Raw genomic sequence first — 25906 nt, 5'->3', positions numbered from 1 at the left:
ATATTGTCTTTCCATGTAGGAATGTAAACAGTTCAACTTTAGTAAGTCCCTTATGACTTCTCTTTGCTGTTCACCTTTTCATGGTTCTCTTCATTCTTGTGTTTGGAAGTCAAATTTTCTTTTCAGCTCTGGTCTTTTCATCAAGAATGCTTGAAAATCCTCTATTTCATTGAAAGACCAATTTTTCCCCTGAAGTATTATACTCAGTTTTGCTGGGTAGGTGATTCTTGGTTTTAGACCTAGTTCCTTTGACTTCTGGAATATCCTGTTCCATGCCCTTCGATCCCTTAATGTAGAAGCTGCTAGATCTTGTGTTATCCTGATTGTATTTCCACAATACTTGAATTGTTTCTTTCTAGCTGCTTGCAATATTTTCTCTTTCACCTGGGAGTTCTGGAATTTGGCCACAATGTTCCTAGGAGTTTCTCTTTTTGGATCTCTTTCATGCGGTGTTCTGTGGATTCCTTGAATATTTATTTTGCCCTCTGGTTCTAGACTCTCAGGGCAGTTTTCATTGATAATTTCATGAAAGATGATGTCTAGGCTCTTCTTTTGATCATGGCTTTCAGGTAGTCCCATAATTTTTAAATTGTCTCTCCTGGATCTATTTTCAAGGTCAGTTGTTTTTCCAATGAGATATTTCACATTATCTTCCATTTTTCCATTCCTCTGCCTTTGTTCTGTGATTTCTTGCTTTCTCATAAAGTCCTTAGCCTCCATCTGTGCCATTCTAATTTTGAAAGAACTATTTTCTTCAGTGAGCTTTTGAATCTCCTTTTCCATTTGGCTAATTCTGCTTTTGAAAGCATTCTTCTCCTCAATGGCTTTTTGAACCTCTTTTGCCAATTGAGTTAGGCTAGTTTTCAAGGTGTTATTTTCTTCAACATTTTTTTGGGTCTCCTTTAGCAGGGAGCTGATTTGCTGTTCATGCTTTGACTTCATGTCTCTCATTTTTCTTCCCAGCTTTTCCTCCACCTCTCTAACTTGATTTTCAAAATTCTTTTTAAGCTCTTCCATGGCCTGAGCCCATTGAGTGGGCTGGGACACAGAAGCCTTGATTTCTGTGTCTTTGCCTGATGGTAAGCATTGTTCTTCCTCATCAGAAAGGAAGGGAGGAAATGTCTGTTCACCAAGAAAGTAACCTTCTATAGTCTTATTTCTTTTCCCTTTTCTGGGCATTTTCCCAGCCAGTGACTTGACCTCTGAATATTTTCCTCACACCCACCTCACCTCCAGATCCTCCCAGACAGTGTTTGGGGTCTGAGATTCAAATGCTGCTTCCAGCCTCAGAGCTTTGGGCGGGGGCAGGGCTGCTATTCAGTGTGAGATTAAATTCAGATGCTCAGGTGAGGGCAGGGCTGCCTCTCAGGCTCAGTTCCCTCAGGGAGTTTATGCACAGACCTTCAACAATGGATCCAGGCTCCTGCCTGCTTGGAGAGCCCTGGTCTGCCGCTGTCCCTCAGCTTCTGTCTCCCGAGGGGGCCCGAGCCATGGGGGCACCCCACTCCCCCCTCGACCCGCCAAAGGGACTCTCTCACCGACCCCCGTCACCTGTGGGTGGAGGTACTCGTGCGGCCGCTGGAGATCCCGTCCCTGAAGCCCGCTCGGATCTGTTCCTCTCGGTGCCGCGGCCACGGCAGGGCTGTACTCAGCTCCCAGTCCCGGCGCCCAGTCCGCAGCACGAAGGACCTTTTACGAGAGGTTTGCAGGTCTCTCCGGAACAGAAATCTCCCTCGCTCCAATGTTCTGTGGCCTCTTGGTGCAGAATTCGCCGTGAGTTACTTCTTTGTAGTTGTTCTATGGGTTGTGGGTTCGGAGCTATGTGTATGTGCGTCTTTCTACTACGCCATCTTGGCTCTGCCCCCCTAAAGTCAGTGTTTTCAAGGAATGGTCTGTTTTACTATTTTGTTGCTTCCTCTCTAGAAAGAAAACTCCTTGACATCAGGGCTGTTTGCAATTTTGTCTTTGCTCCAGCTCCTTAGTATAGTACCTGGCACATAGTTTGCACTTAATTAATGCTTGTTAATTGATTGATCAGATGCTCTGACTGTATACTCTATCCTCTTGACATCAGAGACATCATTTTCTTTTGATCCTTCTCCTATCTAAGTATCCCTTCCCATCCTCCTCACAGTAATGTTTCCCAAGATTTTATCCTTGGTACATTCTCTCCTTGTCTGTTTCACCCCAATTTCTCCATTTGCAACTTACTCAATTTCCATCTCTGTCCAAATGACTCAAGTACTTGACCTTTTTTTTTTTTTAATTCAGATCTGCATCTCCAGCTGCCTTGTGGACATCTTTACCTAAGTGTCATACCGGCAACTCAAACTCAATGTGTCCAAAGCCAAATTTAGTATCTTCTACCTTAAACTTTTGCTTTGCATTGAGTTTATTTTAACCAATGATCCTAGCATTCATTCTTAAGTATAAGTATTTGTTTAATCATTACTTGCAAGCTTTGCCAAACCTCAAATATTATAACAATGGCTTCCCTAAAACAAATACCATATTTTTTTCTAATTCAACATGGAAGTATGTAAGCTAACTAAATCATAATGACTAACATAGCCCCAGTAGAATTTATTAACTTGGAGTTTGTCTGCATATAATGCTGTGCCATGGATAGGGATTCAAAGACAAAAAATTAAATAATCTCTGCACTCAAGGAATTTACATTCCACCAGGGAATATAACATGCTTACCTACAAAAGTGAATAGGACATATACCAAACAGATACACAGTTTGGTCAAGGGGACACTCACAGCTTAGCAAATCAAAAGTATTTGTTCAACAAGTATTTATTGAGCACCTGATGTGTGTAAGTATTAGGTACTGGAGCAAAGGGATCACAAAGCTGGGAAGGTCCTTAGAGGTGCCCTCCTCCCTACCCCATTTACAAATGAGTAAACTGAGGCCCCAAGAAGTTAAATGACTTATGGGAGATCAAATCGATTGATAAATGGCAGCACCAGGATTTTTAAGTCAGGTATTTTGACTCTAAATTCAGCGCAATTGAGTTGCACCATGCTGCCTCCCTCTGGAATTTTAAATATTATTGAACAGGTTGGGGAAGAACTAGTGAGCAGGTGAATGCCAGGGATTGGCATTTCCTCTGCCCTTCTTACAGACTGAATTTCCTACTCCTAGATAAATAACAATTTAATTTTTTTTTAAATTTTATTTTTCATTTTTAACACAGTTTATAACAGATAAAACAATTTAAACTTTTGGTCTGGTGATACTTCTTTTTAAAGCATTTATAATATGGACCACAAAAGAATTTTTTTTTTAAACATTAACCAAATGAGACACAAATAATATTTGTTTGCTAACTTCACAAGCTCTTGACCTAATTGTCTTCACAGTATTACTAGGAATTAAAGGACCCTAACTTATTGTTGTTGGTCTAAAGTCCTAAGCTTAATAGCTTAATATTAGACTTAACCTTGGATGTTCCCCTACCAATAATCTATAATTTAATAGATCTGGTATTAAGCTTACAAACCTTTTGACTATAGGAAATTGCCACCAAGAGTAGGGACATTGCAGGGAAACAATATCTCTCCAACTTCATGTCAATTCCAGGCAGGATTAGATTGTCCACTTGCATTCAGTCAGACTTAAAGTCTGCCAGGTGTCAGTGGGGAAATTGAGTCAGGAGAATCCCACCTCAGCCCCAGGTGGGAGTCACTCTCCCACCCTTCCCATGAGATCACCTTTTGCAGTTCATACCAGCATCTCACCAGCTTACTGGCATCATGGATTGGAGGCTCAGATCACTTTTCTTGCTATCCATACCTGGAGTTATACTCTCACAGCATCTAAAAATAGCAAGTTCCAATAACTAGGTTTTAAATATGATTATAATTTCAGTTTGGCTAAGGAACATCTTTTGAAGTAAGTCTTAAGTGGCTTACATGCCTTTCTATACATGTTCTAGTTCCTGATTAAATAGCAATCATAAAATCAAATTTATCATTAAAACCTTAACTTTTCTATCAATGCCAAATTTTACCCGAAGTTACCTTCCTCTAGGAAATTTAGATGAAAATTCTTTTCCCCAAACTAAAGATGTCATTGATTTATTCTCAGTAATTAATTCAGTCAGTTGTTTTAATACTAATTGCTTTTACCTCACTGTGTAACATGTCCAATTTTTCTCCCCATCACTTCCCTTCCCTCTCCCCCCCCCTTCCTAATACCTTGCATTCTGATTACTCCTTCCCTCAGTGTACCCTCCGCTCCATCACACCCCCCACCCTCCCCTTAAATTTATGAAATTAAAGAAAGTTTGCAAAATGTTTTTTTGTTAATTACTACCCTGTGAAGGACTGAAGGATTCTTATCTTCATTTTATAGAGAAGAAAACTGAGGCTCAGAGATGATTAGTAATTGGTCACATTTCTGATCATCAAGGGAGCTGGGATTTGAACCTGACTCTCTAAGTTGAATAGAAATTTTTTCAACTGGTCTCCTTACAATTCTTGAAACACACCATTAGATCTTCCTTCTGTCTTCCTCTTAGAGTTTTCAGATTCCTTCAAGGTTAAGTTCAAGGATAAAACCTTTCCTGATTACTCTAGCAGGTAGTGCCTCTCCCTGCTTCCCAATACTTACCTCCTATCTATTTTTGTATCTAATAATGCACATATTCTCCCTATCTCTCTCTCTCCCCCCTTCCCATGATAGTGATAGTGGAAATTCATTGCACTTTTGTGTTAACATTCTCAGAATTTAGATACAATACTCTAAGTCTAATGCCAGGACCTTTAACAAATGCTCCATTGAGTTGATTGATTGATTTACAACAAGCTAGGTATTTCAATGAATCACTCAACAAGAATTCATTTCAACCAATTAGCATTTGTAAAACACTCACTATTGCTAGGTGCTTGGTGTACAAAGCCAAAAGTGAAAAATAACCCTTACCCTAGAAGAGCCTATACAGGCAGAGGGGAGATAACACACAGTATATAGGTATATATAAAGTAGATACAAGGTGACAGGTTGAGGGGGAAAGGATATAAGGAGTGCTCTGTCAGCTCTGAAAAATCAGAAAGTGATGCCTGAGGTATCTACTATTATTGCCCCTTGTACCTTCTCTGGGTTTTAGCTGAGGCTAGATGCCATTGTGTATTTGAAGAAATGAAGCTCTAGAATTGGAATTGGGATATATATATATATATATAAGTGCTAAGTAATGTTTAGTGTTTCTGAGTCCATGGGTCATAGCTGTCAAAAAAATTTGTTTCCAGGATCTACTTGGGGCAACTGGGGTCAGATCCAAGGGGTCAAGACTCCTACCTTTTTAGAGTGATACAGGAGGAGGGGCTGAATACAGAACATTTGGCATCTTTGAAATCTAGGGATTAGTAGCAATGTCCTGACCTGAAATCAGGTCTTATGATTTCTTTGCTAGGGCTTTTTCCAGTGCATAAAAGCCTTAAATCCATCATCCCTACCATGTTATACTTACTTTATTGGCTAGAATAAGTGTCAAAATTTGACAAATTCTTGGAAGAGCCAAAAAGTACAAAGAAAGCAATTTTTAAAAGACTGGCAAAATACTAAGCAGAAGGGGAAAAAACACAAACACTGAGTCCTCTGAAGCCTTAAAGTATTAGTTTTCCTTTTTTTTTTTCTTTGACCTTGGTTAGAAGTTTTGAAAGAGTTCCAAAAATCAAGATTTAAGTCTTCATAGTTTACATGGAGTCTAGAGGGAGCTTATACCATTTTCAAAAGGAGACTTAACCTTTGTGCCCTGTAAGGTATTTTTCTAGTAAATCACCACAGTTTTTCAAGTATGAACCCATCTTTTTTATTTTTCCTCATAGTAGGGAGGTCTTCCTTCTTGGAACCTGGAATCCCAGAACTAGTAATATTATACTATACCTGGTCCAAATACCTGTTACAGTAAGATCATAATGAAGGAACTTTTGGGGTCATTTAGTCTATCCTCTTGATTTTACAGATGAAGATAACTGAAACCCTGAGAACTTAAAGATCTTAAAGGTCAATACTTCACAGGCAGGAAAATGGCAAAAACAGGGCTTGATTCCATGCCGCAAACCCAAATCCAGTGTTATTTCAACTGACATTCCTCACCTGAGAAGAGCTGCTTTGCTAAACTCCAAGCACCCAAGCATCATGAAAAAAGCCAAGTGATCACACCTCAATTTCCATTACAAGCATGTGGGGAATGAAGGGGTGGATATGACTGGTAAAGGATGAATGAAAGGGTAATTGCATTGACACCCCTCTGTGCATTCTCTAGGTAGATGTACAGATCTATACAGTCTCTCAATTATCTTTTTTCTACAGTTATCCCTTTCACATCTCAGGGATTAGTGGCACTGAGCCCCTGCAGTTCCTATAAAAAAAAATATTGGTCCTTTCTTTGTACCAGAGAAGTGTGAATTTTTTTCTCTTTCTTTTAAGGGGTATTTGCAATACTGTATTGTAAAATTTGGGTTAAGAATTTTGTCAAAGGCTGGTCATCTGCTTTGAAACCTGCTGTTCTTTGAGTGTCCTTTGTGGCTTCCACAAACCTCCCCCAAAATTCCCATTTTATTTTATGCCAACTTGAGAGTGGAAGGGATAACTGTATTACCTCTCCTCTGGCAGTTTGGATTGCTCTGTCTCAGTGTCCTTTGCTAGATTTTCATCTAGCTTGCCTGCTAATGGTGGGTGTCCCTAGGGGACCCAAATTTTGAGAGGAAAAAAGCAACAACCAACATTCTGGAAAAAATGTTAGCACAACATACTTGTATTTGGCGTTATTAAACATTTTCTCCATTACTTTTTTAAGCATAATGACCAAAATAATAAAATCAAGTTCTGAATCCCAGCATTTGTGGATTTGCAGATTTCCAAGGTGTCAGTACTTAATAATCTGACATCCAGTTAGAACTGGCTCTAGTGTACATCTGGCAGTCCCCCAAGGTTTTGTCTTGGTCCCTTTTTGTTCTTCTTTATCAATATTATTTTGCTTATTGATTTCTCTGATGTAAATTATCTTCTTTATGAAGATGATTCTCAGATCTGTTTGTTTAGTGGCCCAGGGATGGGGAACCTGCAGCCTCAAGTTCTCATGTGGCCCTCTAGGTACTCAAATGTAGTCCTTTGATGGAATCCAAATCCAAAAGGAGATTTGTTCTTTGAAGTTTGGATTCAGTCAAAGGGCCCCACTTGAGGATCTAGTGGGCCACATGTATCTTCCAGGCTGCAGGTTACCCACCCATGGTCTAGCCTTAATTACTTATTACATATCACAATCTGAATGTTCTGCAGACCTCTTAAACTCAACAAGTCCAAAACTAATCTTACTGTATTTATCCCTAGACTCTTCCCTTTTCCTAACTTCACTATTACTATTGTGATTTATGAAAAGCCTGAGAGACAGAGTTTCTAGGTAATTAATTCTATTTGACTGATTCTTGATGTCTGAGTCATTAGCTCCTACTTCCCCAATTCTAATTTTTACCAAATTGTTTTCCTCATTAGCTTTTGCACCTTTTCCATTTGGCCAATTTTATTTTTAAGGAGTTGTTTTCTTCAGTGAATTTTTTTTCCCATTTTGTCAATTGAATTTTTAAAGGTATTGTTCGATTTTTCTTCTACCTTTCTAATCTGACTTTTAAAATCTTTCTTGAGCTCTTCCAAGAAGGCTTTTTGGGCTTGAGACTAGTTCATATTCCCCCTCTGAGGTTTCAGATGTGAGTATACTGACAATGTTGTCCTCTTCTGAATTTGTATTTTGATCTTCCCTGTCCCTATAGTAGGAATCTATGGTCTTTGCTTTTCTAAGTTGCTTTTTGCTCATTGTGTTTGCCTTTTCTCTACTTTGGGTGCACAGGGAGCTCTATCACACACTTCTTGTGCTGGGGGCTAGGGGCCTAGTTATTGGCTTTGCATGTTGGAATCTCAGGTTCTGGCAGCTGGAAGCTGTGTAATGTTGTAGTTTACCTGGTGCTGAGCTGGAGCTGGCTAGTGTGTGCCTGGCCAGGGGGTTACACTGAAGGTCTCAGCATGAGATGTGGAGGAAGGGAGTTCTGGTCACCAGAGGTCTCCTCCTCCCTGAGGGCTGTGCTAGAGCACAGGTAAGCTCAATTGCTGGGTGACGTTCACAGAGCAAGTGGTGGTTTTCTGCTCTGGTGTCTACTGATTCCCCTGACTGTACAAAGGCATACTGGGGGAATGGGGTGGGGGTAGGGGTTCCTGGTATTGGCACTTGCCGGCACTCCTGGGGCTCAGGATCTCCTGATGGTTTGCTAAGGTGGGGCTTGCTACCTGCTTGCCTGGACTCTTCCATCCTGTACTGGTTCCCTTTTGCCACAACAAGAGGAACCTTTTCTGTTAATCCCCCTAGCCTCCTGAGCTAAAAAAACAAAACAAAACAAAACCAAAAACTGCTGCACCCGGTCAGTAAAGGAGAGTGAGAGTGGCTTACTGTTTACTCTGCCATATTGGTTCCCAGAATTTTCCCTGGGTAATTAATTGCCAATTTATTAATTAGGCTAGCAAATAATCAATAAATTAATGGTCAGAGGTTTCTCACAGTAAGCAAAGACAAAAGACCATGGAGATCATTGCATGTTTAAATTCCTTTGGAAACTGGGTGACCCTGGCAATCAACCTTGATTGGTGAACAATCAATGAGGGGGTGGACTTTCAAATGAGGAGGTGGGCTAGACGCCTTCACCCCCTCCTTTTGCTTGATAATGAGACCCAGCTGCCTCCAGGTATTTGGACAAAATAATTTTCCAATCAGACCACTTAAAATAATGAGGAGAGGAGGGGTTTGAAGGCATTAGGCTTAATGCTTTAAGGCTAGAATGCACCTAGATTAGATTTTATTTACACTTTAATCAGAAATAAACTCTTCAAGTTGGGTAGGGTCCTACCCAAGATTGAGGAGAATATTCTCCATGGATTAGGCCATGGATGGGGAACCTATGGTCTTGAAGCCATATGTGGCCTTCTAGGTCCTCGGGTGCTGACTTTTGACAGAGTTCAAGTTTAATAGAAAAAAATCCTTTTATTAAGAGAATTTGTTCTGTGGAGTTTGGATTGAGTCAAAGGGCCACACTTGAGGACCTAGAAGGCCACATGTGACCTTGAGGCAGCAGATTCCCCACCCGTGGATTAGGCCAATCTCATCATTAGCCCAGTCCTTTAGAGACTTCAAGGACTGGGTTCTGAATGAAAAAATGGAAAAGGAAAAAAACTAATCCTAATTTAATAATTGGTTATTAATAGAAAAATAACTTTTCTCACCATTGAAGTCACCACCATTCTCCCAGTTACCCGGGGCACTTGGGTGTTATCCTTGATTCCTCACTGTCTCTCACTCCTTCTATCCAATCAGTTAAGTTCTATTTTTTTTTTAACCTTTATAACATTGCTTCTGACATTGCCATCATACTTGCACAGGTCTTTATCATCTCATGCCCAAACTAAGCTGGAAGAACCTGCTGTTTGGTCTCCCTGTGTTATGGGGTTATGGGACCTGGACCCCTAAAAGGAAAAGATCATGTCTTTGAAAGCAGCCCAGGCTCTGAACTTTCCCACACAACCCAGTCCCTGGAATTTCACCTGAGACACTGGTCCATCTCAGCCCACCTAGATACTCAATAATCCTTGTAACAGCCATGTCACTAGGCTGTCTACCTTTCATTGTCTGTACCTGGCAAACCCCAGGCTACTTACCACTTCTTAACTCCATCAAGACCTTTTCAATGACCCCCTTTTCCGTTTTTTTTGTATGTGAGTATATTGAGGTTTAGACCCAGGGACACCAAAAACTGTTGGGGTTTCATGATGTGTTGTGGTGGAATCATCTCAAAGAAGCCAGTCAAACCACCTCTAATCCAACTATAGGCATTCATTGAGACTGATGCCTTTCATGAAGCAGGCTAAGTTCCAAGAGGAACTTTAGTGAAAACAAGATGGATTTTTATAAGGCAAAGATACTAATTACACAATCAAAATTTACATAGAATAAGGGAATATGATTAATATTACAAAGGCAGGAGGAGTTTGTTAAGGGATTAGATAATGGAGGAAGGGTCCCATCTATCGTTTGCTGGTTAAACATTCTGGCCATGCTGCCCTCCAAATGGCTAGCTATTGTGGTCCTATCTATTCAAGACAGATAGTTAGATATTGTGGTCCTGTCTTGGGCTAGATGGATGATGTGTTTGTGATGACTATAATAACACATCTGTTTTTTTGGGAATGGGTGTGATGGTCATGACTGGGTAGAGGCAGTGGCTGGGTTTCCATTCTGTTGTTTTTGTGAGAACTATTGAGTTACAGGAACACACTTATTGTTCTAGTGAGCTGTGAGGTATGTGTGAAAAAGTTAGGACATTGTGGGGGATGGAAAGGGGGTTAAGTTGGTACAGTGGACTTGTAATGAAGTTGGAATATTGGGGCTGGGAGCAGCTCTTCCCCCCCCCCTCACAGAACTGAGACCCACGTTCATTTGGGAAAGGGCACAAAGGTCTCCACTTCAATAGTTTCTTCAGGCTGAAAAGGGGCATAGAGCTTTCCCTGTCCCAATGGGTCTTGGGAAGGAGGTTGACTGGAACTGAGGATAGGTCACATCCAGGGGATGATGAGTTAGTATCCACTATTTGCTGCCAACTATAGGTAAATTGGCCTGTAGTCTGAGAGACACAAATCTGACAGGCAAATTCAATATACAGGGCCCTAGATATAAGAAGAAAGACAGATATATCTAGTAACAGTCAGTTGACTAGGCCAAGTACCCATTTGCTAAATTATTTAGGCTGTAGAAAGGAATATAATTTTAGGCTGAGTAGCTCAGATCTAATACACATTTTAGTAGCTCAGATGTATCCCAACCTTACTATATGGGATAATGATTAACCTTCTGTTTTTAAATTTGCTTCACAATTTTCTTTTCCCTTTGTCTAATTGTTCCCATATTATTCAGAAAGAATGTTCTATTCCAGGGATTTAACCTTTCACTTGACTACACAGGCAGGCAGATGACAAGCCTGTGTATTAATTTACCCAGTTGTTTGGAATACCGAATGACTACACACTCAGATTTTAAACCAAAAGATTTCACATACCTGCATTATACTCTTATCTTTTACTGATCACTTGCTCTAATTAGATAAATTTACCATAAAAGGAAAAAAAGCAGGGACATGCCAGATATGATAGGATAAAACATCCTTAGCTCTGTATGAATTCAGATAAGAGTCACTTTAATTCCATCTCATAGCCAGACTCAGGAATAGTCAGGTGGGAAACATTGCTTTTCAAAGGATTAAACGATGGGGAAATTGAGCCAAGCAGGGTCTCATATTAGATGGAGGCTAAAATTGCCCTCTCTGCTTTTCCCAGACAAACCTCCACCTGCAGCAGGATCACATTCCCTTTCAGTATTTGTGGCATTTCTCTCAGATACTGATTTAATGCAGACAACAATATCTAAATTCAAGCTCAAAATAAAATTATCTGTGGTCCCAAGGGCTTTTACCTCAAATGAGAAGTCTCATCAATCACAGCTTAGGGCTAGATACAATTGTTTTTGCTCTTATGGAGTTGTAATGAGCAATAAAAATTTACCATGACTTACATACAAAAGAGGTTTCATTTCTCAATAAGCCAAATTCATTGCTTAGGAACTCCATAACCCAAATAAGCTCTTCCCCTTCCCGCCCTTGGGGTTGATGCCTTTGCCTACCACATGATTTCTGGGGATCTGGCAATTTTGCAAATAGGAAGAGATCGCCAGGGACCCCAAAGAAGGGGCTGATCTGCCTGTCTACCCTATGATATTCTTCCTCTGGACTGATGAAAACCCCATACTTTCTGCAAGGCAAGTCCCCTGTTTTCAATCTTAATTTAATTTCTTTTGGCTTGACTTTTATTTTTTTTTCTTGCCAGGATGTCTTAGAGGGATCCCATATTTTATCTTTAGGATCCCAGAAAATGAAAGCTGGCATATGTAGCCTCCAGTCACCCCCTATAACCCTTCATTGGAGGCCGTCTTGATCATCTTCTGAAGGGAGGACAGTAAAGAATGTCTACCCTTAGAGCTGTTGTGGGATCAGTTTTAGGTTTTAACATTATAATAATAATCCAAAACAACTTAGTTAAGAATCTTACAATTTTCATATGAGAGCCAAATTGTTTTAGCTGTAAGATAGGGTCAGTAGGGCTCAATAAAATAACTGGTTTTAAACAATTGTTTTCCCCAATGTCTTTGAGTTTCAACAAAATTCAGTTGCTTTGTCTAACACTTTTCTGGCTCACAATGTTTTACAATATAAGAGAACTTTACAGCAATTTAGAAATACAATAATAACACAAACTGTAAACTTCAGATGATGTTAATTGCATTTCCGAATTATCACATATAAAAATTGATAGAAGATTGGGGTTTACCAAGTGCAGAGGCTGGCTGGTTTCTGACCTTGTTTTCCCTTCTTTTTCCCCTCTCCTCACAGTTGCAGAGCCTGGTTGTGGGGGTGGTCAGTTGGGAAGGAAGGAGAAAGAGGGTAGGAGGGACTAAGGACTGGGGAGGGACTAAGAACTGGGGAGAGGCAGGAGGTTGTAGAGTCCAGCACCTGAATGAAAGGTCCAGGGGCCATTGAGAAGAGAGATTTGGTGGATAAGGAGGAGGGTCCCTGAGGAACTTACAAGTTTCCTGATAGGAGTTACTTGGCTTCGGGGAACATGGAGTAGAAGCTCCAGTTCTGTGGTATGGAAACAAGAACTTGGGAGTTTGAGAGGAGAGATTCATCTGCTTGCCTAGAGGAGTGGGCTTCAGGGTGCCCAGGGTGCCCAAGGGCCCAGAACTGTTGTCAGTGTAGCTATACCTACTCTGCCTCCTCCCTTGTTCTTTTTGTTGGGTGGGTGAGATAAACTCAAATTCCCTGCCATTCTTCTAACTTTTCCACTGTAGCCTTAGCTCAGTCAGAGCCAGCATGACAGGGTGAAGGTAATATAATTGTTCTAACCTTTCACTGTTTCCTCAGCTAGATCAGAGCCAGAATGCCAAGGAGAAGGCACTGTAGTCCTAGTCTGGGAAGAGCTGAGACCACAGGGAGGAGAATTTTAGTGGTTCTAGCTTTTCACTGTGACCTGGTCTGATCAGAAAAGCCTCATCAGAGGTAAGACCACAGGGAGGAGAATCTAAGTGGGATTTTTGGATTTTTACTCAAATAAACTTCACCTCTGTGTCTACTCCTTAAAACCTTCTTTGAAAGTGAGAGCTTTGAACCAGCCCATCAAGGTGAGTCGGTCTCTGGAAAAGATTCAGTGGGGCCTAATTCCCTCTTCCCCATTCTGGAGAGCTCAAAGTTTTGTTTCTGAGGTGTCTCTTTTTCAGTTCTATGCATTTTCCATTTATCCTAGTGCCAAATAGTAACCAGAAGGAATTCAGTTACCTAGATCTATATTCCAAATGATACTACACAGTTCTCTTTCTGTTAGTAGTTAAGAGTTAAGTGCTAGGCCTATTCCAAAGTGCAGCTTTGAAACCTACCTCTCTTTGATCAATGAAGTGACCCCTTTTCATTTAGATAGATCTAAGGAGAGAAATTTCCCCTTTCCCCTTTTTTGCCGTTTATCTCCCCACCTCCAGAACTTAGCCTGAGTCCAAGGAAGTGGAGATTTTTTTTTTCCCCAACAACTTTTCTTTAAGAGACCATCAGTCTTTCTAGCCCAGGTACAGTTTATTTTTCCTTCCTGGCTGGCTGCATTTTGAATCTTACAAGGTGTCAGACTCAGAGATTTTTACAGACACAGAGCAGACAAATATAGACAGAAAGCATAGATAGTGATAGCTTTTCTTGGTCTTCCAGATTATACAGAGAACAGGATCTATTACAGTTTAGTAGTCCCATGGGAAGGGATTTAGGACTGAATGCTCATAAGCCTAAGAAAATCCCCCCTATAGCCACCTTCATCTCAGTGGAGTCCCAGTGAAGGATGAAGACAAAAAATTGCAAAATTCCCAGAGTGTCCTCTGTCTAGAGGGAATTTGCTTCCTGGCAGGCCTTGGGCACTAAAGCCCAAGCAATCTGGTTAAGCTTTCCTAGGTGCTTGAAGGATCTCCTAGCCAAGAGAAGAAAAAAAGATAGGCTTACCTTTGGATTAGAAGGGATTCAAATCAGAGACTGTGCTCCACATAGAGGGGGAGGTCAGAGTCAGAGACTCTGCCCTACCCAGGGATGCCAAAAACTATTGAGGTTTCATGATGTGTTATGGTAGAACCATCTCAAAGAATTCAGTCAGACCACCTCTAATCCAAGTATAGGCATTTATTGAGATTGATGTCTCTCATGAAACAGGCTAAGCTCCAAGAGGAACTAGCAACTTCAGAGAATGGGGTAAAGATACTGACTACATAATGAAAATTTACATAGAATATAGAAATATGATTAATATTACAAAAGCAGGAGGAGTTTGTTAAGGGATTAGGTAATGGAGGAGTGGTCCCATCTATGGTTCCGTGGCTAAACATTCTGGCCATGCTGTCCTCTAATTGGCTAGCTATTGTGGTCCTGTCTGATCAAGACAGATAGTTAGGTACTGTGGTCCTTTTTTGGGCTAGATGGATGACGTGATTGTGATTGACTACAAAGAACACACTTGTTCAAATATGTGGAAATGGGTCTGGTTAGAGGCAGTGGCTGGGTTCCCATCACCTGGAGATGCCTGCTGTTTCTGTGGGAACTAAGAGCTCAGGGACACACCAATTGTTCTAATGAGTAGTGAGGCATATATGAGGAAGTTAGGACATTGGGATAGTTAGGTACAGTGGGCCTGTAATGAAATTAGAATATTGGGGCTGGGGGCAGCTCTATTAGGACTCCATCAGTATCATTTCCATCCTCATCAAATTCACAGATACATTCTGCTTCTACTGGCATTACAATTAACCCTGCTTCTTGACTGAAAGGAGGCTTGAGTGCTTGAATTCTTTCCAGGAAAACTTGCCCTGTATCCTTACATTTTGGGGTTCCCAGTCCCCCAAAATTCATCCTCCCCAATCCAATCCATCTTCTACTCAGCTGTCAAATTGAACATCCTTAAACATATGTCTGACCATAGTCACTCTTGTACTCAATAAACTCCAATGGTTCCCTATTACCTATTACCTTCAGGATAAAACAAAAAAATCTTGTTTCTTTTTTTACACCTTAAAAAACCTGGCCCCTTTCTGTCTTTCCAATCTTCTAGCTTCCCTGGCTTCCTTCAAGTCTCAGCTAAAGTCTGACCTTCTACAGGAAGCCCTTCCAGTTCTCCTTAATCTTTGTGTATTCTTTCTAAACTTTGATTTATCCTGTATATATTTTGTTTGTACATACTTGCTTACATGTTTTCTTCCTCTTCAGACTGTGAGCTTCCTGAGAGTAGGGACTGTTTTTTGCCTTTCTTTGTATCCCTACTCACAATGCCTGGCACATAGTAGGTGCTTAATAAATAATTGTTGACTGTGTGTGTCTTCATCGCTAATCTATAGTCTCTATCTACTGGTGACTTCTCTGCTAACTACAAACATACTCAAGCCTTCCCCATCCTGAAAACACCTTCACTAGACCCTGCTATCTCAAGTAATTCTGGTATATATTTCCTCTCTTTCATGGGCAAACTTCTAGAAAAAACTTTCGACAATCATTGCTTCCACAGTATTCTCACTCCTTTCAAATCAGGTTTCAGAGATCCTCACTCACTTGAAGCTTCACTCTCCAAAGTTAAAGATGATGTCTTAATCGCCAAATCTGAAGGCCTGTTCTCAGTCCTCATCCTTCTCTCTTTGTGGCATTACCCACTGTTGCCCACTCATTCTTTGTTCTTGGATATGTTCTTCACCCTCTGGGTTCTATCTTTACCTGTTAGACCACTCCTTTTCAGTCTTTTGTAAGTTATCTTTCATCTCATGTGCCTTAACTGTGGGGGTCACCAAAAGTTCTTTCTTGGGCCTTCAATTATTTCCTCTACTTTGTTTTGGTGACCTCCTGAATTCCCATGAGTTTAATTTTCATCTCTATGTAGATGATTCACATATTGACATATCCAGTCCCAGACTCCCTCCTGATCTGCAGTCCCACATTTTAAACTGCTTACTGGATATTTGAAACTGGATGTCCTGTAGACATCTCAGACTCAACATATATATGTGTGTGTATATATATTACACACACACATACACAGACACACACAGACACACACAGACACACACACATACATATACACACATATAATTCAAGGAGACAACTTGTGTATATATGTACATATGTAGAGATATCTACCTATCTATCTACACACATACATATAATTCTGTGTATCTTACTTTAGAACATAAACTCCTTGTCAGTAGGAATGGTTCATTCTTTGTGCTTGTATCCCCAGTCCTAGATGAGTGCCAGACACATAGATGGCACTTGATAAATGCCTATTGATTTGTCTCCCATGTCTAGAAATCACTCATCTTTACCTCTTAGAATCCTTTGCTCCCTCACTTTATGGAATTCTTTCTATATTAATCTTTTACTGCTTCCCTAGCTGATTGCCCCCTCCCTTGTATTTAGTATGTGTATATAAAATATAAACTATCTATCCATACATATTTAAAATCTCAGCACACATTTATGAAGCACCTATGTAACATGTGTAGTCATTGTGCTAAATTTTGGTGACACAAATAACAAAGAAATCAAACAATTCCTACTCTCCAGCAGCTTACACTCTGCTACAATGGGGAGACAAGCACATGTGAAAAAATACATAAGCTGAAATATAAAGTGAATAAATGCAAATATTTAAAAAAATACTTAGTATAAGTTAGTTTGGGAGAGAGGACAGACACTCCGATACCATGGCGTATTCCTTTACATTTATTATGTACAGGTTGTCTCCACCATAGACAGTAGGGATTTTTTTTTCCTTTTTTGTCTCCACTGCCAGAGCTACAGCAAACACAATAGGCGCTTAATCCATGCTTGGGGATACTGATTTAGGCTCCTAGAACCTTATCCTTCACAGTCAACCCTGAATGAGCGCTTGCTGGTCCTCGGTTTCTCCTGGTAGGGAGGTCACACCCCGACTGCTCCCCAATCCCGCCGCAGACAAAGCCTGGGGGAGAGGGGCACCCGGCCCTTTTTGTTGTGGGGAGGTGGAAGGCTGCGGAGGATGAGTTGCTCAAGGACGGATCCTACTGGCCGGCGGTGTGCACTCCCTGACTCCGGCAGCCCCAGTCCACCCTGCGCTCTGCGTGCCCTGTAACCAGGGCGCAGGGAGGATACTGCGGGTGGGCGCTGCGGACGTCCCTGCGTCAAGCCCGGCGGGCGGCGGACGGAGGTGCGGCTCCCCGGCTCTGCCTCGCCTCAGCTCGGCCGCCCCCCCCAACTCCCTCCTCCCCTTCGGTCCCCCTCCTTCTTCCTCTCGCTGCCTTTAAACAGCCGCTCCATGGGAGGGCCGGGCCCATGTGCGCCTCCGTCACACACATACACACACACTCACACATACACACACTCGCTCATCCTGCGCTCCCTCGCCTTCTCCGACACACACGCGTACACCTACACTCACACCCACACCTACACCTGCACCTACACCCACAGTCCGACCCACACGAGCGCGCACATCAGTGTGTACACCTCTACCCATTCTCTGCAGACCGCGCACCAGGCGGCCGCCTGTCTGCTCCGACAGCCGCAGCCGCAACCGCAACCCCCGCCGCCACCGGCGCCCCCGCCCGTGCCACCCTGCGGGACCGTGCTGCTGCTGCCCCCGCCGCTGCCTCTGCCGCTGCCACTGCCACCACCCCCGCCCCTGCCCCTCCTGGGAGTCTGCCCCGGATCCAGCTGCGCGGTAAGGGGAGTTGGGGCCTTGGGCCCCTGGGTGCCTTGTGCCCCGCGGGGCTCGCGGGGTAAGGATGGAGGGATGGATGGATGGATGGGAGACAGACGGCTTGGGGCGCATCACGAGACTCCCGGGTCTGCGGGAGAGGCTGTGTGTGTGTGTGTGTGTGTGTGTGTGTGTGTGTGTGTGTGTGTGTGTGTGTGTGCATCTCATGAGTGTGCACGAGTGTCTATGTACCAACAGAGGGACCATGCGGAGGGTGGCCGCCTCCCATGGAAATTCCCCACAGCATCAGTAGCAGCCAAGCAGCATCTTCCGGAGGTTTATTCGTCTCCTTGATGGGATTTGCCAAAGGGTGGTTCAGAAAAGGGGGGAGAGGGTTCCAGGAGGAACAGTGGCTTGGGCTGGGCCCTCTGTGAATCAAGAGGAGGGTGGTGTGAGCTGAGGAGAGATGGGGGCGGAGAGGGGGAGAGCCATCTCATTCCTCATTCGCCCGACCCCAACGAAAGCCTTATCCCTTCTGTCCATCACCCTGTCCCCCTTTGATGCGACCCAAGCTGGGAGACTGTCCGTCCTAAATGTTTATTTCTCCAGAGGGGACCAGTGGGGAGAGCACGGGAGACCAGCGAAGGGCCACGTTGTTCTTTTGGAGCCTGGGTTTGCTGCGTGCGTGGGTGGATGATTGGGGTGGATGGGCAGGGATACAGTAATCAAATGCACTCCTTAATTCATTCACATTTCAGCTTGGTAGTGTAAGTGTTGCGTAGGGCAGAAATAACAACTTTCAATCTAGGAGTGGCCTTGAGCTATTTTAACGCTCCTTCCACTTAGAAAGAAAGAATCTACTGCCGTTTGAATGTCACAGTCGGGTGAAATTAACAAGTCTCCAAGCCCCCAATCAAAGGCATTTTTTTACAGGTGGTTGAGGGGGTGGAGTGTTGGTGATTGTAAATTTCCACACTGCAAGATTATTATTATAATTGTGGGTTGGAGTTTCCAGATATTTACACGATGTTAAGTGATGACGGCTTGGAGCAGATGCTCAGGGCTGTTGCTCCTCCTTCGTCCTCCTCATCCCCCTTCCCTTTTTGCTGCTTGCCTTCTCTGAGAATGGCTGGAGTAAATCTGGGCGGGATTAAGGCTGGTGCACAGTGACATCAGCAATGTTTGGGTGCTTATGCAAATGAAGCTCTGTCCTCGTTTTTCATTTATCTTGTGGTTTGTGCCCCTTCCTTCCCTTTTAAAGGTAGACCACCTTCTTTTTCCTCAGTTGTCAGTCAGTAGGCTACACTCCTGAAGTGGGAGAAAGTAGAGTATAAACTCTGAAGGCTTTTAACCTGATTTTTTTTTTTATTTGTCTTGTGCCCACCCACTGACGTTTTGCTATGTAGGGCTTTACTACGCATTATTATTATTGTTTTCTGATGCAATTTTGGGTTTCTTATGACAGTTGCTTTGATACCTTAGGAATTACCATTTCTCAAACAGAAACTATATATATATATACATATACATATATATTCACATATATGTGTATTTTTTTTTAATGTAATGATCCTCTAGTGCATTTCGTTGAAACTTATGGAACCCCTTGTCAGAATCATGTTTTTTAAATGCATAAAATACAAAGGATCACATAGAAAACCAATTATACTGAAATACAGTAATGGAAAAAATATTTTTAAAAAGTTTTCGATTCAAGTTGAACAACTTGACCCCCTTTTACTTCCTGCCCCACCCTTACTTAGGCTAGTAAAAAGGATACAAAGACATTTAGATTCCACTCTGCTTTTCTTTAATCATCTACTTCCACACAAATGAACAAGGCTTGCAATGAAATTTTCTGTATTCTTCATTATGCTTTGGATTATTTTTAATGGAGGGTATTGACTCTTGTACAAGAACATGAAAGTGATTTTTATTTAAGTCATATTTGGAGAATCCAAGAAATGATAGTATTATGAGAGTAAGACATTTTTTTTTTCCTGCTCAGGAACCTTTTTTATTGTATTTGAGCAATGTTTTAAAAAAATCATTTATCTCAAGATAGGAAAAATGTTAAGGTGATTAGCTCTTCAAATGTATAATTCCCTTAACAGATGTTAAAGAAATGTCTGGTTAGTAAATGAACTTAGAGAAGGAAAGAGTAGAATTTTTGCTTAATAAAAGTGATCATACCTCTGAGATACACAGATTTTAAGATGCTTTTAAAATAGCTAGTTAGCAGTGTCTAATTTAAATGTGTCAGAAAAGCGACAAAATTCACTTATGTGCTAGAATTTATTTGCCCAATACAAGTCCTTGGAGGGTTTTTTTAAAAATTTTTTTGGCATTGAACATTATATATAGCAGCTTAAAATTTTGTTAGTATTAATTTTGGATAAATTAAATGGAATGGAAGGTCTTTGAGGACAGAGACTGGTTTTGTCTTTGTAATCACAGTTTTTGCCTCTCTTTGTTTCTCTAATACTTACCACAAAGCTTGGTGCCAGTAGGTTTTTAACAAATGTTTGTTGATTGATGGAATAGTATCATGTCTGAAGCCTAATAAATCCTTGTAGATTAGTTGGTCATTTTGTCCGTGAACCAAATACTACCCGTTGTCCCTTGTCTGGGCTTTTCTTTTTTTCTATATACTTGTAGACGTAAGCTTGCCTATTTCCCAGTATGCCCATATGCCTTATGCACTGAAGAAACTATTAGCCAGATACTTCTTGTATACCCTAACTGGGGAATCATCAGAATGACATTGTAGAAGCAGTTTCAGTTTTAGCTGTGATTTAAAGCAGATTACAGCCATTCTTTGGTAATTTTGAATGATTAATTCATTTGCTTAATATATTGGATATCAAAGAATATTTTCTGTTGAAAGCCTTATTTAATAATGATCAGCGGGCTTCTGGACCAATTTACTGCAGTGGAAGCACATGCCAAGGTTGGGTAGGAGTGCAGTCTGTTTAAAAATTGAGAAAGAAATAGTTTTAGTCACTCATTGATTTCGTTTTTCTTTTTATATCAAATGAGATATTTTTAAAGTGTTGAATACAGTGCCTAGCATATAGTAGATACTTAATAAATAGGTATTCCCTTGTCCCCTTTTCCCTTGTGTGCAGATTGAGACAATTTTGTTTGTGCCTTATTTCCTTTGGCTGAATCTTAATATTTTTTGGGGGGGGGGGGCATCATTTCACACTAACTTTAATTGACTATTATTGCCAAATAAGATATTTTACAAAAGCCCATGAAGGTCGATTTAAGGGGATTGAAGTGCAGTTTCACTTGTCTGCAGTGGAAAGACCTATAGAAATTTTGACTGATTATGGCTTTGCTGGAACTATTAAGAAAATATTTTCTGTTAAGAAAACTTAATGTTTCAAAAATCCTAGAAAGTTCTGATTACGTAGGGGTGGCTTTTAGTAAGTAGGAGATGCCAATGATATAGATCTAAGTGAATTGAACCTGGGTACATGTTTGTACTCTGTGTACAGTGTCATTCTGTAATTAAAAACAGACACATAAATGACGTATCCAAACTCAAATTCAGCCTCAGACACTAACTGGGGTGACTAGGCAAGTTCATGTATTTCAGAGCCTCAGTTTCTCCAACTTTAAAGTGAGAATTATTTATAATAATATATAACTCTCCGGGTTAATGTAAGGATCAAAGGAGATGATATATTGACTCAGAAAAAACAAATATTAAATATATATTCTATTTTCTTTATTTTGTTAAATATTTCTCAATTACATTTTAATCTGGTTCCATCAGAACTCAGAAGTAATTGTGCAGCTAGTGTTTGACACCTCTGACTTGGAATAATCACTTTTAAAAAACCTCAAAGTGCTATATATCATTATCTATTGTCCATCTATGTTTTCGATCTCTGTCTTTGTCTCTGTCTCTCAACAAATTAGTTGCATGATTTACCATGGGATGTAGCTAAAAGCTCCTCCCCACAGGTCTTGAAGTAAACAAGATGTAAAATGAGATTCTGGTGTCCTAGCATAGTTACATTGTATACCTTCCTCCCCCCCCCAATTCAATTCAGCTGATGTTTGCTAAATGCCTTCTATGTTTAAGGCACTGTGTTTAGTATAGTGACTACCGAGTCAAAAATGACATAGCCTCTCCCCTCAAGGACCTTCCATTCCATTGGGGAACCTGGATACAACCTGTACATTGATAAGTAAATGAAAGGGCATTTTAGCTAGCTGAGAAACGATTTATGATTAGGTTTGAGGGCAGCTAGGTGGTACAATGGATAGAGCACCAGTGCAGGAGTCAGGAGAACCTGAGTTCAAATCTCACCTCAGACACTTGACACTCACTAGCTGTTTGACCCTGGGCAAGTCACTTAACCCCAATAGCCTCATCCTGGGTCATCTCCAGTCATCCTGATGAATATCTGGTCACTGGATTCAGATGGCTCTGGAGGAGAAGTGAGGCTGGTGACCTGCACAGCCCTCCCTCACTCAAAACAAAGTCGAGTGCAAGTCATGTCATCATTTCTCTGATGGCATGGTCTTCTTTGGCAATGAAGGATGAACACACACACAATTAGGTTTGGGTTAGGAGGGAGTAATCAGGAAAAGGCTTCTGATGGGGGGTAGACCTTAGTCTAAACAAATTAGTGAATGAAGATAAAGATTCTAAGAGGAACTGAGATTCTAAGAGGAACTGAAAGGAGGGATAAATGCATTACAGATGTAGCGGAAAGCCCATGAAAGCTCTGACTCCAGGGATAGAATGCTAGGGAAGGCTTGGTCGCACATAGAAAGGGGAGAGATATTCTTGAGTATTTCATTTGTATTGATTTACCAGTGATTCTACCATGCCACCCCACTATCCACAAACGTAGATTCACATGTGCTATCTAGGTGTAGAATTGGGCCAGTATCATTGTGGATATCAAATAGTAATTTCTTGTGAGGGAGGGAAATAAATCATGTCTTATCTGTATTTATCACAGATGTTGAATGGGACCTTAGAGGCCCTCTAGTCCAACCCATACCTGAACAAGGATCTCCTTAACAACAAATTTAACAAGTGTTCGTTTTTTGTTTGAAAATCTGGGGGTAGGTGTGGGGCCAGAACAGAATTCACTTGATTTAAAAAAAAATATTTTTAGTTTTCAGCATTCACTTCCCTAAGAGTTTGAGTTCTAAATTTTTTCCTCTTCCCCACCGCAAGATGATGTGCAATCTGATATAAGGTCTACGTCTATATTCTTATCAAACATATTTTTACATCAGTCATCTTGTAAAGGAGAATTAGAACCAGTGAGAGGAACCACAAGAAAGAAGAAACAAATGAAAAAAAAAGAGCAAATAGTATGCTTTGATCTGCATTAAGACTCCATAGCTCTTTTTCTGAATGTGAATTTCATTTTCCGTCATGAGTCTTTCAGATCTGTCTTAGATCCTTGCACTACTGAGAAAAGCTAAGTCTATCGAAGTTAGTCATTTCCCAATGTGACTGTTACTGTGTACAGTGTTCTCCTGGTTCTGCTTACTTCACTCAGCATCAGTTCATGTAAGGCTTTCTAGGTTTCTCTCAAGGCTGCCTGCTCATCATTTCTTATGGAACAATAGTTTTCCATTGCATTCATATACCACAACTTGTTCAACCATTCCCCAACTGAAGGGCATCCCCTCAATTTCCAACACTTGGTCACCCCAAAAAAGAGTTGTTGAATCCATTTTCTCTAAGGCATCCCATGGCTTTTTGGATAGTTCATATGTTTTAGGGAATTTATTATTATGTCACACTTAGCGAGTAGCTAGGGCTAGGTTGTGCAATGGAGAGAACTCTGAGCCTGAAGTCAGGAAGACATGAGTTCAAATTTGGCCTCAGGCACTTAGTAGCTGTGCGACTGCAGGTAAGTCGCTTAACCTCTGCCTGAGTTTCCTCAACTGTAAAATAGGTATAATAATAGCATCTGCCTCCCAGGGTTGTTGTGAGGATAAAATGAATTAATATTTATAGTGTGCTTAATACAGTTTTTGAGACATTCTAGGCACTATTTAAATGCTAGCTGTTATTATTTGTTCCTTTGTAACTTTTGCCCATCGATTTTAGTTCTGTGATCCACGTGGACCTTATTCTGTGTCCAAGCAGAACAATGCTAATCTGGCTTCCATATAACACTTTCTCTGCCATTGCAAAGACACCCTATAGGTTCACTTCATCCTGAACTCCTTACAGTAGGGCAGTAGGAGTACCCTCTGCTTTTCTGGTCTTTCCCTCTGATTGCATCATTTTTCTCAGACATCCTGTTATATAAGAAAGGCACCAAAGCCATCCATGTTCTTCATTCCTCTTCTTGCTGCACTCAGGACTCTCCTGAATTTCTAAGCTTTCTTTTCTATGTTCTCTGCCCTCCTTAGAAGGTAAGCTTTGCCATGGTAGAGACTATCTTTCTGCTTGTATATTTATTCTTAGGGTTTACTACAATGACTGGTACATTCTAACTGGTTAATAAATGCTTTGTGACTTGAAAATCTTTCATATACTTAAAGACAGTTATTCTGTCCCTCTGAAACTTCTCTTCCCTAGCCTGACTCTCCTGACTTTAATTTATTTAAGTTGCTTAGAGCTCTGGTATCAAATTCAAATAGAATCTGGATGATTTAGAAAAACGCAGATTAACATTATGTGTGTATATGTTTATGTCTATTGTAGTTTTATTTATTTACTTATAATCTGTTTAATTCATTTTGCTAAATATTTTCCAATTATAATTTATTCTGGTTCCAGCAGAACTCCGGAAAAATTGTGTAGCCAGTGTTTGGCACCTCTGATTTAGCATAATTAAGTAAAGTAGAAATAATCCAAAAATTACTTACTGAGAGGGAAAAAAAAGCCAGAAGGAATTGTTCTTTAATTTTTAGATAATTGCTTACTAGGTATAAAGGTCTTAATCAAGCCATATGTATCTTTATGAAGTTTTTGTTGATATAGTTTCAATTAATCAAAGTCTTTCTCTGTCATCAGAATTCCAAAAAAAAGTTGTCTTCAGATTTCTCCTTTAATTTTATAGTAATCTTTATTTAACAGATGTGAATACATCTGTGTATTTTTTATTGAGAGACTTTCATTATTGCATTAGATTCTTTTTCTGATTGTCACAGTGATGATGAAGGCAACAGTGAAATTCTAAATTTAATCAGTGCTTGCTGTCAGTAATGTTAGTCCTGTGAGAAAAGCATTTGTAATGCTAGGGCAGTTCCATATGATCACTGAATCAGTGGTTTTTAACCCTCTCAAGTCAGGCCTTTTCTCTCCACTCACAATGTCTTTGCCTGTGGTTGAGACTCCTGGGATAGCCTTGATACTTCTAATGTATCCTCTTTCAATCTGACCTTCACATAGCTTTCAAAAGTGTTTTAAGACGTGACCCTCTCCTGCTCAAAATCCTTTTGGTGATTTTTCTGTTGCATCTAGTGACATTTGAGTAACTCCCTAACTGGTTCCAGTCTGCCTCTCCAGCCTTAGTTCCTATTACTACCTTTTGGGTAATAAAGGCACTCTGTTTTGGTCAAACAGTACTACTCCTGGATGCTCTCTCAAATTACCATTCCATCTCATGTCTCTTACAGCAAATAAAACTAAGCAGTCATGCACTATTGTGTAACATAAACAGTTAACTGAATGACTAGATAGTAAGATTTTCGAGCTTATTGTTTAGCTTGTGGTTAAGTATTATCTCAAAACATTTAAAGGATGGTGGTTGACTGCGTCTAATGGATGAAACAGGTAACTAGATGGCACAGTGGATAGAGTGCAAAGGCTGGAATGAGAAAGACTTATCTTCCTGAGTTCAAATCTGGCCTCAGAAACTTATTAGCTGTGTGACCCTGGGCAAGTCACTTAACCCTGCTTGCCTCAGTTTCCTCATCTATAAAATAAACTGGAGAAGGAAATAGCAGATCGCTCCAATATGTCTCCCAAGAAACCCCAGATGGGGTTGTGAAGTGTTGAATATGGCTGAAAATGACTGAACAGTTATAATGGGCCAAGTAATATGGGGGAGGGGACAGAGACTTGGG

The 25906-nt window shown here is 40.9% G+C and overlaps 1 protein-coding gene across 2 annotated transcripts in view; it reads left to right on the top strand.

The window, feature by feature from the left end:
- SLC6A15 (solute carrier family 6 member 15) overlaps nucleotides 1-25906 on the top strand; it is a 75511-nt gene that overhangs the window by 5644 nt on the left and 43961 nt on the right. Inside the window, exon 1 of one of the 2 annotated variants that reach the window (XM_072655499.1) lies at nucleotides 17325-17866. The exons of the other annotated variant lie outside the window; for it this stretch is intronic. The gene's annotated coding sequence lies outside the window, so the exon portion shown is untranslated. Of the gene's footprint in view, nucleotides 1-17324; nucleotides 17867-25906 lie in introns of those variants that run through there. 2 annotated transcript variants of the gene reach the window in all.

The sequence above is a fragment of the Notamacropus eugenii genome, chromosome 3 (assembly GCF_028372415.1).
Source record: "Notamacropus eugenii isolate mMacEug1 chromosome 3, mMacEug1.pri_v2, whole genome shotgun sequence".
NCBI classification, from domain to species: Eukaryota; Metazoa; Chordata; class Mammalia; order Diprotodontia; family Macropodidae; genus Notamacropus; species Notamacropus eugenii.
Note: the sequence above shows the minus strand (reverse complement) of the source record. Positions and strands in the feature narration are given on the sequence as shown.